At 39.2% G+C, this 13,478-nt stretch overlaps 1 pseudogene; it reads right to left on the reverse strand.

Moving 5' to 3' along the window:
* Window positions 1-5,870: 5,870 nt before the first annotated feature.
* On the reverse strand, window positions 5,871-6,169 carry LOC113918721 (annotated as a pseudogene).
* Between the last annotated feature and the right edge of the window lie 7,309 nt (window positions 6,170-13,478).

Raw genomic sequence — 13,478 nt, forward strand, 5'->3', positions numbered from 1 at the left:
GTCTGTGTTGGCAGCCAGAGCAGTCCAGTAGCTCAAAGGAAATCACTGAAGAAAGGTGCGGGCACCAGCTTTTAGAAATCACACAGAGGCTGAGGGGTGGATGCTCAGGGTGGTAAGGAGGAGTCCTGGGGATCTGGGTGGAGCGCATACAGTATGTGTTACAATTGTCTGTAATGGGAACATGGATGGATGGAATGGGGTGGGTGGAGGCTGAGCGTAAGGAACAGAAGAAGGGAGGGTGGGTCTGACCTGAATCCCATTCATAAGAGAGGCCCCCTTGCAGATCTGTTTTGTGGATAATCCTCAGGTGAGTGGCTAAGAGAAGGCTATGTATGAATCACAGTGTGAGTTCATATGAGCTGTGTTGGTACAGAGGCCTGCTTCCAACCTGTGAGCCCAGGAATCACTGCCTGGGGTCAGCTATCCACCTGGCTTGTACTAAGCCCTAGACTCCAAATGCCCTTCATTGCACATGTCTTGTCTCGTCCCAGCACTGCTCTAAGCGTCACCTGAACATAACAAGATCCCTTGTGGAGGGGGAGGTAGGCATTCTCCCCACTATCAGCAATGATCAGGAATGTCTATTTTGCTAGGTCTTTCAGATTGAGATTTTATAATGAAAAAAATCACTAATTTGATAATTTTAAAAGCCTGAAGAAATTCTCCTGTTAAAAGTTAGGAAAGTGTTTAATAAGCATACTTGTAAGTTTTTTAAAAGAGCATTGTATACAGACTGCATGTAAGTACACTGTAAGCTGAGAATAGAGGAAACTGGATGCTTCGTTATGTGGAAATACTGAAAATTAGAGAGAGGAGAATACTAACATTCAACTCTAATACCCAAAGACAACTGGTTTTAACATTTTCATTTATTTCTTTTAAATATTTTTCTATTTATATTTTTCACATAATGCTTTTCCCATTTAATGTTATAATTTAAGAAGCCCTTGCATATGCTACTAAATATTCTTGGAAAACATTATTTGAAGTTGTTACGTAACATGTACATATCTTGCTTTACTCAACATTTTCCTGACCATGGAATATGGCAGGTTTTTATAATTCTGTTTTGTAAATACCACTGCGATGACAATAGCATAAAAGTGTGTGTGTGTGTGTGTGTGTGTGTGTGTGGTTGGATAACTTTCCAAAATACTTTAGAGCTTGTTGTGGTTTAAAATATGTCTAAAATTTCCTTAATTACTCATTTCTTCAAGAGATGGTTCTTAATTCCCCTCCTCTTGAGTATGAGATGAACTTAGTGGCTCACTTCTTTTTTCTTTTTTAACATTTTAAAAATTTAAATTCAATTAATTAACATATAATGTATTTTTGGTTTCAGAGTGAATTCTAATGCATAGACTAAGGCAGAAGTGATGGGTGTGTCTTTGGAGACTAGGTTGTAACCAGCCAGTGACTTCTTCCTTGCTTTCTCTTGGCACACTTGCCCCTGGGGAAGCCAGCTGATGTGTTGTGAGGATAGTCGTCAAGCAACTCTGTGGAGAGGTCCGTGTGGGGACATCTGCTAACAGGCTACTCCAGTCCCTCTGTTCCACAGCAGGCAAGGGAGTCCTTTTGGAAACACACTCCATAGCCCCAGACAAGCCTGTACACGAATGCAGCCCTAGCCAACATATTGAGTTCAACTTCATGAAAGACCCGGCTGGAGCTACCAAGATAAGCTACTGCTGAATTCCCAACCCACAGAATCTGTAAGATAAAAATGTCTGTTGTTTTTCGGGTAATTTTTTAATGTAACAATAGATAACTAATATAAGGCTCCTGATGTATTCAAATTGTCTTTTCAAAAGGTTATACAAATTTATTCACTCATCAAAAAAAGATAAGAATGGCTGCTTTACTATGCCCCTTTCAATTGAATTATTATGACTAAAGAAAAAAAATCTTTGCTAATGCAGAAATAAATCATTATAAGTCCTAGATTCTTTCGTTCTGCTTGGTTTAAAATTAGAGTTGCAATAATTTCAATGTCACTTAATAAAAGTTTTAAGTAAAGAAACCATTAATACAAGGACTTTAGAAAATTTAAAACACTGATTTAAGTCATTGCCCTTTATTGAGAAAGGATAAGAAAGGGTAGAAAATATTTATATGTCATTTATCATAATATTTAAGTTAATTTTATGATTATTCTTTATCTTGTCATAATAAAGCTGAGCTTCTGTCCAACATAGGTTTACTAAGAATGGCAAAATGTTTCCTGTAATCTCAAGTTTTTCTTTAATAGATACAAGGACTGGTGACTTGAAACTTTTTCACTTATTAATGTTTCTTAAATTTACTAGATATTTTGTGCTAGAGAACAGGTCTTTTATTTAAAGTTCTTTAATTTAAAGGACATACCTCTGCTCCTCAATCTTTTGATAATTAACTGACATGACCTCACTAATCTGGTTACAGTTATCTCAAGCAGCTTTTAAAAATCTTGGTGTAGGGACACCTGGGTGGCTCAGTCGGTTAAGCATCTGCCTTCGGCTCGGGTCATGATCCCAGGGTCCTGGGGTCGAGTCCCACGTCGGGCTCCTTGCTCAGCGGGGAGCCTGCTTCTCCCGCTGCCTGCCATTCCCCCTGCTTGTGCTCTCTCTCCCTCTGACAAATAAATAAATAAATAAAATCTTAAAAAAAAAAAAGGTCTTGGTGTAGCGGAAGTATTTGTAAGCGTTTCCTTCTTATGTAAGCCATACAGGTAAAAGTAATCATTGTAATATAATAGCATCAGCACTTAAATGAAATCTCAATTTCCATACTCTTTTGATGAACTAAAAATAGAGAGGAGGTATTTTTATATTAAAACATCAATCAAATCTTGAATAAAATGTAATGTTTGTAGGTTTTTAAATAGCCTCATCTATGAGACTATGCACGGTACAAAAACTACCTTCTTATTTCTGTGTTTTCAAAAGCTCATACGTTTCTTTTCACCATTATTTTGAATCTGTAGAGCACTTTAAGCCCCTTCTGCGAGTGACACTGGAGAGAGCAGTATTGTGCAGTCAGTCACAGAAGCCTAAGCTGGCTGTAATTCTGTTATGCTCCCCGTGCAAGCTCAGTGGCTAAATGGATGTGTGGTGACATATGCATGGAATAGTAGGAAATGCAGCATAGAAGGAACAATGTGGAACTGAAACAAAAAATAACTTATGATACTTATTAGCAGTATCTTTTTCACTTAAAACTCCTGCAAAACAATGACGTAATTTATATTTCCCGAGTTTACTCTTATGTAAAGTAGTCATCAGGGAACTTCTGGGGAGGTCTTTTGTTTGTATTGATTTTTCTGGCTTTTAAGTACATAAATGAAATCGTCCAACTTCAACATTCTACACTATATAATTTTCATTCTGAATGTGTAAGTGGAAAGATAGTATTTCATGAAGTTGGACACATGTAGTGTCCATGAAAGCATTATGTTAGGTGGCTGCCTTCTCATTATTTTAAAATATATTTAAAATATATTTTATATAAATATATTTATTTTTAACTATCCATATTTTTATTTAAATGTATTTTAAATGTGGCAATGCTACTTCTTAATGCTGTAGTTTAGGAAGATGGTGTGTCAACAGTTTGTATTTACTCCCCTGGACAAGTCACCTGGTTCTTCTGGTAATGAGGCAAACATAAACATGTAAACAAATAGAGGCTAACTTAAACAAAAATTGGCAGTTCGAGCATGTTCTGACAGCATAGCAAAATCAACATTATTTTACTCAGTTTATTTTTTAAGGATCAGTGACTCATGAAAAATTACAAGAAACTCAGGACGCCTGGGTGTTGCAGTCAGTTAAGTGTCCGACTCTTGGTCGTGATCTCAAGGTCATGAGCTTGAGCCTGCATTGGGCTTTGGGCTCTGTGCTCAGTCTGATTAAGATTCTCTCTTCTTCTCCCTCTGCCCTTATATTAGGAAAAATATGATTTTTCTTTGCCCACAGGTCCTCTCGAACTTTGACTTTAGAAATAAATTTGCTTGGCTATGCTTATTTCTGATATCATATAAGAGTTTATAAAGTACTGTTCAGTACCTGCATTTGGCAGAACCACTAATCCTTTTTAACTAAGAGGGAAGAAAATAATTTCAATGCGCTGTCCTTTCTGGATATGTCTTTAGCCACTGCATCCCATAATTGCCATTGAAAGGTGGTCAAAGGGTACAAAAGACCAGTTAAGAGGTAAGTAAGTTCTAGGCATGCAATATATAACATGATGACTATAGTTAACACTGCTGTATGATATAGAGAGATAGATAGATATACGTATCCTTTTTTATGTCTAGCTATATAAAAGTTGTTGAGAGTAAATACTAAGAATTTTCATCACAATGAAATTTTTTTCCATTTTTGTTTTCTCTTTTTATTGCATCTACATGAAATGATGGGGGTTGACTAACCTTTTCATGGTAATCATTTTACAATATGTGTTAATGAAATCATTGTGCTATACACCTTAAGCTTACACAGTGATGTATATGAATTTTGTCTCAAAAAAAACTAGGAGAAAGAGTCACTGCCACTGTTCATTGGTTGGTGCGGGACTCATTACAGATCTTTCCTCACAGTGCTGGCTTTGAACCATTCTACCTGCCTCCATCCTATTGTCTACACACCTGGACCCTTCCCCTCTGGCATGTGTTTTGGACTTGACAGCCATCCCAGTTCTATACACAGCCCTTCCTGACATCTTCGTTGCTCATAGCTGATACCTGATGTTAGCCCTGGGCACCTGGCATCCCCCATCCCTGCTGGCTGGGTCCTTGGCACTCTAAACCCTCACTCCTCCAGAAAAGGGAATTAGACATCTGTAGAGACTGGTCCTCCTATGCGTGATAATTTAGGAAGCAGCAGAAAGTTGCCAGGCATTGCCACTTCTAGTGAGTGTCCTTTCACACAGACATTTGAAGATTATATAAAAAGAGACAAATAATGTGTTTGGAAAATTACCTAAAGGTGAGAGTGCTTTCCTATGAAAAAGATTCTCCTATCGTTTTGGATGGCTTTGGAAAAAGAAGGAAAACGATACAGATCACCATGAAAACTATATTTCTTGTGGCGAGAGTTCACATAAGCTTTAATTCCATTTCTGTAAGAAAATAAGACAAAACTAGTCTAATAGTCTTGAGTGTGTGGGTCAGTTTCTGGATACCCCCCAACAAATCTAGTGTTGGACATACTAAGTAAGCTTATTAGACTTTGTGTCTACTATTGCTACTTATCCCAGCCCACACTCAATTTCTGCCAGAGTCGTCTAAAAAGTGAAATTCTGTTGGTTATACTTTCTCCTTAAAAATAAAACAAATCTGCAACAGCAGAAATGTCCTCTTTAAACTCATGGGAGCCATTATAATCAAGCCAGTCCAAACTCCCGTGCATGTTCTCTCTTCCTAGACTCTCCACTGGTCTGCCTCTTTATCTCCAAATCTCCCTCACATTCACCTCAAACGTCTCCCTGTGAAATCTTTCACTTTCCTCTCTTGAGTTGCTCTTATATGATGCCATGACTCTGTAGTGCATATAACACTATTTCTCACACTGAGTTATTTATTTTTTTCCTCATTCTATAAGGATTTATCATTCCCAAACCACAGTGAAAGAAACTTGGGTCATTTACCAATTTTGTTTTCTATTATGTGCCTTAGAGATACCTCACTGAAAACTGGTATCTGACATAACAGAATAACATTTGCAGAATGTAATATTGTAGTGACAGTACTGACATTGATTGTTACAGGCATATTAAACTTTTGAGTATTAAATGGTTACATGCTATTTATATAGAACCTTGGTCCAATAATAAAAACAGAGAATAGCAGCTGGAAATTTATCTCAAAGTTCAGACATTAAAGGATTAACCATTCATTCCATTATTTTCTGTAAATAAGTCCTTTTTTCATACTGAAATCTGATGGCAATTAAATTCTGATATTCTTCCAAACTACTGTATGAAGAGGAGCTGAAGGCCATCACTATACAGCATACTGCAACATAAGGACTCTTCCGTTCACCAATTCTGGCACACTTCCAAAATATACCCGACAATCCAGTTTTATTTCTGTCCAGGAGGCTGGGTGCCAAGGATTGGTTATAAGCACAGGTACACATAAGCAGCAAGATTACGGTCAACACAGACTCTGAAAATTGAAAATGGCAGACATAGTGAGGCCGGTGAAGCCCCAGCCACATCACCCTTCTCTCACACTGATTTATCATTATTCTTCCGTTCCAGTCTTTGACTTCCTTGAGGGTCGAGCCTTTATTCTTTTTGTGACCGCTGAACCTGGGTGTTCACAAAACATGTTTGGAGTGAAGGCATGACACTGAGGAGCATAGAAAAGCCAGACCCAGCAGATGATTTTATTTTATTTTATTTTTAAAAATTTTTATTTATTTATTCTAGGGAGAGAGACACAGTGAGAGAGGGAACACAAGCAGGGGGAGTGGGAGAGGGAGAAGCAGGCTTCCCGCGGAGCAGGGAGCCCAATGCGGGGCTCGATCCCAGGACCCTGGGATCATGACCTGAGCCGAAGGCAGATGCTTAACGATTGAGCCACCCAGGCGCCCCCAGCAGATGATTTTAAATGCTAAGGAATGATATGGTCCACCAGAACCCATGACACAAATTGTTTAGTCTTCTCTTAAAAATATTAACAGTCTGTGGAAATTTGGACCACACACAGCCCTGGTGTGGGAAAGCAAATTTGACAGGGTTTCAATAATATTCCTTTGCTCCAGCTGGCTAAAGGAATGCTAAGTCAATGCCTGTGTCTACAAAACCAATATGTTATTATTTGGTTTGTCATTTATCAACCTCTGAATAACTTGTTATAGGTAGAGTGATAGAGTTGAGAGAGGGATTTCTTTGAGGGAGACTGGCTGGCTACCCAGGCAAGCTCTCTTCCGAATGCTATCATCCCAGCACGCTGCTCTGTGCTAGATCTGGTTCTTTGCCTTGCACGACCTTGATATTTCATCCAGCACAGAAAGGATCATATAACCGAACCCACAAGACTGATATATTCATCAAGATCCTGATCTATTAATTTACAATGAAAAATATACCTGGCAAGCAGAGGAGATATTCATATTAGCTGGGTAGTGTGTTCTTATCATTTTAGGAAAACATGTTTGGGGAACTAATGTTTAAATCACAAGTTGTGTAGTGGATCCAAATGAAGAGAAAGGGGATAGGGGTCATTGAGCTGTGAGCCTGATGCTCCATGCACTTCCCTCTAGTCCCTAAGCTGTCAAGCAGATTGGATATTTGTGTTCAGGTGCCCTGGATGGGGGACCCACTAAGAAAGTCCTTGTATTTTGACTTCCCACTTATAAGACCCATATAGTCAGTTCCTGCTATCAACAGGATTTCCTCAGACAAGGCAAAATAAAACTGTGTGGTCTCAAATTTTCCTATTAGAAGTATAACACAGTAAGATGTCTGTCACACTGCACTTCCTGGACACCTTGATTGGACTTTCAAATCCCCGCAGCCCTACATTTTCTTGAATTGATTTCTACATTTAGCTAATCTCATCCATTATGTATTAAATCTTATTAGTTCCATTCTTAGAAAATGGTTATGTTATTTATAGGTTTTGGGGGATCCAGGCTTTTCTTCTAATGTTGATAACACAGTTTTGGGGCACTTGGTCCACGGCCACACTCTTTCAATATTAATTGATAATTGGCCCTTAAGTAGTGCTTTTTCAGACCACTCATTCCTATGCATTACTGTGTCATCAAATCAAATTAATTCTGACCGGTGGCTTAAAAAATAAATCAGAATAGAAAATATTAGAATGCATGGCACAGAGTTAGGTAACTCTTGTTTTATACGTGTTTTGTGTCCTAGGTTGTGATACAAAATGCTTTTCTGACTCTGCGTTGGGGTTAAAAAAATTTATAAGCCACTGCCTGGAACTCAGAGCTTCATTCTCTTCCTGAGAGAGCAAGATGTTCTTTGTGCGTGAAGGTGTTAGCAAATTTATTTAAATAAAGCCTTTGCCACGAAGAGCCCTGTTATTGAGGGGGACAGTAGAAACTGTGTCAGAAGCTTGCAGAGACATCCACCTTGGCGAGTGTGTGCCGGGAGCAGTAGTTGCAAATAGATGCAGGTCATGTAAAAACAAAGGAAAAATGAGAAGTCACCTGAGAGAAACAGCAGTAGAACTTTTGGACCCTGGTCAGTGTGTCTCTGTGGCTCCAGTCTCTCTTTTGCCCTGGAGCCAGGGGTCCCTGAGCTGTGTGGGATTTCCCCGCTTTTATGTTAGACAGGGTCACCATGATGCCTGCTCAGACTGAGCCAGTCAGAACAAATGAAGAGATTTTCATATGAAATCCTAAGTTTCTTAGGAAATTGCTCTCCTAAGCAGAAAAATGCAGCATATATTTGGATCCTTGAGGATAAGTGTTTGGCAAACTCTTCGAGGCACAAATACATTTTGATTCCTTTTCTTTTAAGTCCAGTTTAGTTCCTACAGTACGTGTGTGTTTGGGGACAGGTGGTGATGAGTGTTTGGAAATGTCAAACTGCATTAGTCGTCTATCCATCCATCCACTTCCATTCATCCATTTGTTCATTCATATGTGTGTCTATCTGTTCATCCATCCACCCCTTGTTGAGTACTTATGTACCCTGTGCAAGCACTTTGCCCTCTTGTGTATTTTTGGTGTTGGGAAATCTTAAGTTGCAAGGGAATTTAAAAGTTATTTGACATAGTTCTCATCAGATGAATGCATCTTCTCTGTAGACCTGCTGGCGGGTGACAATTCAGGCTTCTGCCAGCATCAGAATATACCTCTCCAACTGCGAAAGTCCTCTTGTGTCAAACTAAAACCTATTTTTCTGTAGCTCCTTTCAGAAACCTCTTGTTCTGAGCCCCACACAGCTAAGGAATACTGAAGAGCTGCTCTCTGTCTATTTGCCCATCCCAGTTCCTGAGCTAATTCCTCAGTTGCCTGGTTTCTGAGCTAATCCTAATCTAGCCTGATGACACATTAGGATTTGCACTCCTATCAGAGAATGGGATCAAGAACCGTGTCTGATGTCTGATAGGTCTAAGGAGTGCCCCCATTCCAACCTACACTGTTTAAGTTCCTACTCTGGTGCCTAGCCCTTGTGCCCTTGTTTTTCTCTGGTTTGAGGTGGTCACTCTAATGGTTCCTCCGGGATTGACCTCCCACTCTGAATTTTAACAGGTCCTCCACCTGGAACTGTGATGCTGGTCTCTGCCACTGCAGATGGAACCCTTGGGAACTGATGCCATCTGAAATCGAGCCTGGGCTACCCATGCAACTTGGAGTATTCTAATTTGATTCTTTGTTTATTTCCTCAAGGTCCGTCTTAACACCAGATGAGTCCCACAGCTCTGACACTCTGTTCTTGATTTCTGTCTAGTCTTATCTTTGAAATTCCAGCCTGCCTCACAGTGATTGTCTCCAAATTATGCATATTGGTTCTAATTCTAGCCCATGTGGCCAAGCATATGATAGCTCTTCATATATTTGAGGATGCTACTGTTTCAGTTTTCTCTTGCTGTCTAACAAACTATCCCAACACTCAGTGACTCAACAGAACAGTAAGTTTTCTGCTAGTGGTTTTGCCATTTGGCAAAACTCAGTGGGGGAAAGATCATTTCTGCTCCATGAAGCATCAGCTGGGGTAGCTTGGTGAGGCAAAGATCTACTTCTAAGTGGCTCACTTACATGCGCTGACAGGGAGCTTGGTTGGGGCTGTTGGCCTGGTGCCTCAATTATGCTACATGAAGCTGCTTGAGGTTTCTTACTACATGGTGGCCGGGGTCTAAGAGAGAGGAAATGGAAGCTGCCAGTCTTCTTTAAGACTGGGCCTGGAACTGGCGCGGTATCATTTTCCCTGGATTCTCTTGGTCAACATGGTCACAGAGCAGCCCAGATTCAAATGTTGGGAAATATAACTCCACTTCTTGATGGAGAGAATTGACAAAGATTTTGCAGCTGTCTCCTTGCTCCACCCCTGCTCCTACCCCTTCAGTCCTCTCTTCTCTAGGCTAGAAAGCCCTTATTGCTTTCTCACTAATGCAGTGTTTACTGTAAGCCTATTGTGGAGAATAGAACAAGATTTTCACCTCCTTTCTATTAGAGTTTATATCTTTCTTGATGCAACGCAGGTCATGTTAACATCTGTAAGAGTTATATTTCATTGTTGATTGACATTCAACTTATTACTGATTATGCCCCTATGGCTTCTTTTTCTAATATCCTGTTGGTATGGCATGGTACTTCTGTCTTGTACTTGGAAAGCTAGATTTTAGACTCAATTCAGTTATTTAATAGCTCTCCTTGTGAAGTTTCATTTTGTCAGATCTAACCTACTGCTCTTGCCTGTTAAGATAATTTAGATTCTTATCTTTTGTTTAAGATGGCAATGTTCAGTCAACATGAAGTTGATGGCTGTGTCCTTAGTGGTTCAGGCAAATAATTGATAAAAATGTTAACAGATCAAATATAGACCATGTGATCTGACACTGGAAGTCTTCTAGGATAACACAGGAATCATCACTCAATTCTTCAACTGTCCTTGCACCTGTCCCATAAAATTTTACTTGATCTCACAGTGTATCATGAAAAATCTCTTCAACTATTGTGGGGAAGTTCAGGCACTTTGCATCTACTATAGCCCCCAGATAATGCAACCCAGTAGCCCCACTGAAGAAACAAAAACTCCCAGACAAATATGACATTTTCTTAATGAAAATGTCCTGTGTCCCGATCAGTCCTACTCCTCTTCCAAGGTCTCTTTGACTAAAAGAAACCTTTTTACTTATTGGTTATTTTTTTCAAATATTAGTCTGATGGAGGTATAATTCATGTAAAATAAATTATACCTGTTTGAAGTATACAATTTGATGAATTTTGACAGAATTATATTTAGTCCCTTGAAACCACCACTGGAACTGAGACACAGAACATTTCCAACACCTTCCAAGGTTTCCTCATGCTCCTTTGCAGTCCCTCCCTCCCTCCATCCCCAATCCTCAGGCAACTTCTGATCTTTCTGTCATGATAGGTGACTTACACTTTCTAGAATTTCATATAAATAGAATTATACAGTATGCACTTTTGTGTTGTGTGTGTGTTTGGCTTCTTTTATTCAGTGTAAAAGTTTTGAGATTCATCCACACTGTTGCTCTCTCAGTAGCATGTTCCTTTTTAGTGCTAAATGATACTCTGTTGTAGGGATATAACACATTTTGTTTATTCACTTCTCTGTTGGTGGACATTTGTTTCTAGTTTTTGGCTATTATGAATGAAGCTGCTTTGAATATTCATGTATGAATCTTGGTGTAGACATGTGTTTTCATTTCTGTTTGGTACCTGGACTACTTCTCCTTCTTTTGTTTTTGTTTTTGTTTTCCTTTTCACCAGACTCTTCCTGCCTAAAATTAAGGCCACCATTCTACAGTTTTTGAAACTTAATTTATGCCCTATTTTGGAAATCACAGCAAAAGTCATCTTTCTCCAACCTTCTGGCATAACTTGATAGTCCTCAAAACACTCCATTTACGAGTTCTTTCAATTCTTTGAATATAGTTCATCTGCTTAGAGAATTTATTCTCTTTTAACCAGCAGCTTTTGGGGTAAATATTATTGAACACTTAAAATGTGTGCCAGACTAAGCACTGTATGTGCATTGTCTAATTTCTTGTTCACAACAATTATATAAGAAAAGTACTATTTTAATTTTATCTTTTTAATAGGTGAATAATCAGAAGTATAGAGAGATGAAGTAACCTGCCTAAGTTCTGATTGCTGGGGAGCTAAGTTTGTAAGCTGTGTATTTCTCTCTGGAGCTGGAGTCCAAACCATTTCACAATATAAGACAGATAGTGATGATTATGATAGGAGAACTGGGCATACAATGTGATGAATGTTTATAAGAAAGAAAGGTTACTCTGGGTGAGGAAAATGAGGAACTTCCTTAAGAGGAAGTGATAGCTAAAGTGGATCTTGAAAACTGGGATGAATGTGGATGGTGAGGTGGGGACAAAATGATATGAAATTCAGATGGACAGGTGGCATAAGCAAAGGCCCAGTGGCAGAAATGGGAGCATCATCAAGCTTTCTTAGGGCAGAGATCTGTGGACTGATGGGAGGCCAGGAAAAAAAAAGTGGCTATGAGATTAGATACAATGACAGGCAGACTGTGGTCAGACCATCGGTTTTTGAATGATGGGCTAGGGAGCTGACTGTGGCTATAAATTGTGATGTATGGTGGGAGATGCTCTTGCAGACTGCTGAAGGATTAATATGATGGCTTTAAATGGATCAAAGGAGGATGACAGCAAAATTAGGAAAGCCAATTAGGAATCTGCTGCACTTAAAAACACAAAACAAAACAAAAATGAGGGCCTGACTCAGAATGGTGGCAGGAGTAAGGCTTGTGTTGGAAGAGTCAACTGAACTCTGCTTAGTATTAGAAATTCAAATAATTTTTTCTATCATTTACTATTTTGGGCTCATCTTGCAATTACTCTACATTAATATATAAACTAGTTTTAAGCACTTAATTGCATTTATACCAGTTGATAGTTTTCTGATTTTTCACATTTATTTATTTATTTTTTAAGATTTTATTTATTTATTTGACAGAGAGAGACACAGCGAGAGAGGGAACACAAGCAGGGAGGAGCGGGAGGGGGAGAAGCAGGCTTCCCGCGGAGCAGGGAGCCCGATGTGGGGCTCGATTCCAGGACCCTGGGACCATGACCTGAGCCCAAGGCAGACGCTTAACGACTGAGCCACCCAGGTTGTCATTTACACTAGAAAGAATTAAGATGTCAATAAGTTCAAATTATCTACTTTGTTAACTATGCTGTTTCTTATCCTTTTTTTGTTTTTTTTTAAGATTTTATTTATTTATTTGACAGAGAGAGAGAGAAAGAGAGAGAGCATGGAGCATGAGTGGTGTGGGAGGAGCAGAGAGAGAGAGGGAGAAGGAGAAGCAGGCTCCCCACAGAGCAGGGAGCCCCACATGGTGCCCGATCCCAGGACCCCAGGATTATGACCCGAGCCTAAGGCAGACGCTTAAATGACTGAATCATCCAGGCACCCCACTGTTTATTATCATAATTGGGTAATACGAAATTAGTAACTCTTTTGGGCAACATCTCTTTTTGATTATATCTAGAAGACCTCATCACATTTTACAGTTACATAAATATTTAATAAAGGTACTTGATTTAATAAAGTTTAAATATAAAATTAAAAGCTTGCAGAATACCACATATATTTTATTTAATGAGGTATATTTCATACATGTCTTTTTTAAAAATTATTATTAGTTTCAGGGGTAGAATTTAGTGATTCATCAGTTGCATATAATACTCAGTGCTCTTTACATCAAGTGCCCTCTTTAATGCCCATGACCCATTTACTCCATTCCCCCACCCACCTCCCCTTCAGCAACCCTCAGTTTGTTCCCTATAG

Source organism: Zalophus californianus, chromosome 1 (genome assembly GCF_009762305.2).
Source record: "Zalophus californianus isolate mZalCal1 chromosome 1, mZalCal1.pri.v2, whole genome shotgun sequence".
Classification (NCBI taxonomy): domain Eukaryota; kingdom Metazoa; phylum Chordata; class Mammalia; order Carnivora; family Otariidae; genus Zalophus; species Zalophus californianus.